We start from the raw sequence: 3,852 nt of genomic DNA, 5'->3' as shown, positions 1-3,852 counted from the left end.
TGAGAACTGATGAGTTCATGAGCTAGGGCAATATGTGGTACTACAACCAGCTAAGTCAGCAGCCTGTACTTCAGGACTGGCAGACCAGTCTTTTCCTACTCTTTCACAGTCGGGTTCTAAGACATTTCTATTCCATCTCAGCCATCAGTGGAAAGAGAGGCCCATTGGTCTTGCAAACTTTATATGCCTTATACAGGGGAATGCCAGGGCCAAGAAGTGTGAGTGGGTGGATAGGGGAGTGGGGCGGGGAGGGTATGGGGGACTTTTGGGATAGCATTGGAAATGTAAATGAAGAAAATACCTAATAAAATAAATAGAAAAAGAAATCTACATTCTCCATAGATGTTAGAATTTTTAAACCCATAGATTCATGTGACATGGATTTGTTAGATAAGTCATAGTCTACCACAACCTATGTCCCTACCCTTTATAATCTACCCTTTAATCTCTGCTCTCTGCCAGGGAAATTAATCAAACCATTCCTCTCAGTAATAGCTATGCCAGTGCCTGCCAAATACAGAAGTGGATGCTCACAGTCATCTATTAGATGAAACACAGGGCCCCTAAAGAAAGATCTAGAGAAAGTACTCAAGGAGCTAAAGGGGTCTGCAAACCTGTAGGAGAAACAACAATATGAACTTTCCAGTACCCCCCCCCAGAGCTGTGTCTCTAGGTTGCATATGTAGCAGAGGATGGCATAGTCAGCCATCAATGGGAGGAGAGGCCCTTGGTCTTGTGAAGATCATATGCCCCAGTACAGGGGAACGCCAGGACCAGGAAGCAGGAGTGGGTGGGCTGGAGAGCAAGGCGGGGGGAGTGAATAGGGGAATTTGGGGATAGCATTTGAAATGTAAATGAAGAAAATATCTAAGAAAAAAGAAAAAGAAGAAGAAAAATCATTGTATGCATCTATACAGTTCTCAAAGAACTAATAAAAATATGTTAAACACTGGGGGAAAAAACATTTTGGAGGGTGGAGTACATCAAGGACCATTCTAAACCCACTAGGCTGAGTTAATCCTGAGGGTCCAGCCCATGATCTAGTGTCTAGTCATTTTTTAGGCCCCTCTGGTGGTGGAAGCCTGTCCCACAAAAATCTGGATCTGAAGCTCTGTGTGTTTACACAACTGCTTTGCAACTCTGCAAAAACAGGACACTGTACTGAAACTGGTTCACAGAACAGAAAGAAGACAGTGAATTTCATGTCTGTACAATGAGTGGCTGTCTGTAACAATTTGTCAAGGTCTAGAGATCTTCTGAGAATGTTTAGCCAGGAAGGGATAAGGAAAGTGAGACAAGGTAACATATCTTACAAAGGCTCTGGATTTACTACAGATGACAAGAGAATCTAGGAATCTCTTGTCTCACTCCAAGACAGGCTCTTGGTTCACTGGTGTTCATCCCCTCTACAACGCTGAAGTAGGTAGATATAGCTACATACTTCTGGAGGGCTGCCCAATTGAGCTAATTGCAAAGGATGGAAATCCCTACTTCACACCAATAACAAGTAAATCTGGACTGTGAGTGGTGGCTCATACTTATAACACCAGTACTTGAGAAGCTGAGGCAGTAGGATACCTGTGAATGTGAGGCTTCCTGGCCTACATAATAAGTTCCTGGCCAACATAATAAGTTCCTGGCCAACCTAGGCTAAAAAAAAAAAAAAAAAAAAAAAAAAAAAAGATCTTATTTCACAAAGAAAAACTAATCAAACAAGAACGTAGAGTAGAGAGCAAATATAAAAGTTCCCTTTGTCTATGGAAGATGCCTAAACTACAGAGAGTATCAAGCCCTACATATACTGTTTTTTCTCTACACACATAACTATTATGATATTTGCTTATAAATTTGGTGAAATAAGAAGTTCACAGTAAGAACCAATAATAATAGAAACAGTACTAACAACATACAGCAATAAAATCAACAGCATCATTACAATTGGAGTCATTATTAAAAAAAAATTAAGGATTACGTAAGTACAATCATGATGACACCATTACAATCAGTCTGAGGTTGCCTAAATACTCTGGTATTTAATAAGTGAGAAAATGGTACATACATTGAAGACATGCTGGAAAAAGAGATGATTCTGTCTCAAACAATATAGTACGGGATGACTCCATTCCTAGTTTCTTATGCTCGAATCTATTTTCTCTACACTCTCTTAAAATTTGGCCTTTAATGTTGTAGTCAATCCCCACTTTCAGCACCTACAAATGTGGAGTTTAATGTCACTTCTGTCTCCAACCAGCAGAAAAGAGCAACAACACAGCGTTCTTCTCAAAGCAGTTTATTCAGGAACCTTTCAGCATGCAAGCAAGAATCTATCTCCAGCCCCCAATTGCAATCTCTTATATAACCCCTCAACCATGGCCCCATCAGCCCAGTCCGAGTAATCTCAGTTCATTGGCCTTTGTCAAATGGCCTGATCTTGCATCATAGTGCACCTGTGAAGCTCTCACGGTGGATGTGGCTTATTTTCGGGTGTATGAGGAAGTCAGGTGCAAGTCATAAGACTTGGTTGGCTGCAGTCCTGGGCGCCATCTTGGGACTACCACCACATCTGCTCCCCACAGTTTAAAACATGCTTCTATAACAAAATTTTAGGTACAGACTATCTTAGATTGTCCTATAAGATCCTGAAGTCATTTGTCAGCTCTAAAAGAAATTAACAGCCCTCAACTTGACCCCATAAAAACTTAAGACGCTCTTAAGATCTCCAAGGCCTCAATTTAGGAGACTTCAACTTAGTACTAATTCTTCAACCAGGTGGATATTAATTCTTCTAGATTAACCTGGGAATGACCCTTCCTCTTACTGACCTCCACCCAAACAAATTAAGAAATCCATGATGAGGAATATAATGATGCTAAGAAGCCCTTTGTATACACCAATGCCCTTGACTGTGTTCAAAAACAGGTCCTGCCAATGATTTCAAACACAGCAGCAAAATCATTGAGAACAGGACTGGAGCTATAGCTTGATGACAAAATACATACTGAAAATATATCTAGCCCTTGGTTCAAACCCCAGTATCAAGAACAATTCAAAAGCAAAAGCAAATGATCCAGACTTGAGCAAGCAAAAAACTCAGAAAATTTTAAGTAATTATACTAAAATATTGGTTTGCTGTTGTTTTTCTTGTTGTTGTTGTTGAAAAAGGAGAGAGCTGATCCAGGCACCTTCCCTGCCAGAGGAGAGGTGTCTGCCCCGCCTGGGAGGGCTTTGCCAGAGTACCTGGGGGAGCCAACTTGGTTCCCAGATCCCTTGGAGACTAGACTGGTAGGTGAGACTGTGGACTACAGAAGCTAACAGCTTTTGGACCAGGCAAAAGCTACACAGCTTCTGGGACAGACTCCGGTTCAGGCTTGAGACATCCGGGCACCTTCCCTGCCAGAGGAGAGGTGTCTGTCCAGGCTGGGAGAGCTTTGCCAGAGCACCTGAGGGAAACCATCTCTGGTCCAGGATCTCTCAGAGACTAGTCTGTATATGTGAGAGTGCTGACTACAGAAGTTACACAGCTTCTGGGATAGACCAAAGCAAACAGATTCTGGGATAGGTAGGCCCAGTTTCAGAAGTTCATTTTCTGTCAGGAGGCATATCCAAACACCAGATATTTGTGCACCTTCCCTGGAAGAGGAGAGCTTGCCTGCAGAGAGTGCATTGACCACGGAAACTCAGGAGAGAGCTAGTCTCCCAGGTCTGCTGATAGAGGCTAACAGAATCAAGAGAGGAACAAGCTCTGACCAAATAAAACTATAACACCTAACTCCAGAGATTACCAGATGGCAAAAGGCAAATGTAAGAATCTTACTAACAGAAACCAAGACCACTCACCATCATCAGAACCCA

Source organism: Mus caroli, unplaced genomic scaffold, assembly GCF_978045245.1.
Source record: "Mus caroli unplaced genomic scaffold, Mus_caroli_1 scaffold_13, whole genome shotgun sequence".
In the NCBI taxonomy this organism is placed as follows: Eukaryota; Metazoa; Chordata; class Mammalia; order Rodentia; family Muridae; genus Mus; species Mus caroli.
This window is presented reverse-complemented; position numbering follows the sequence as displayed.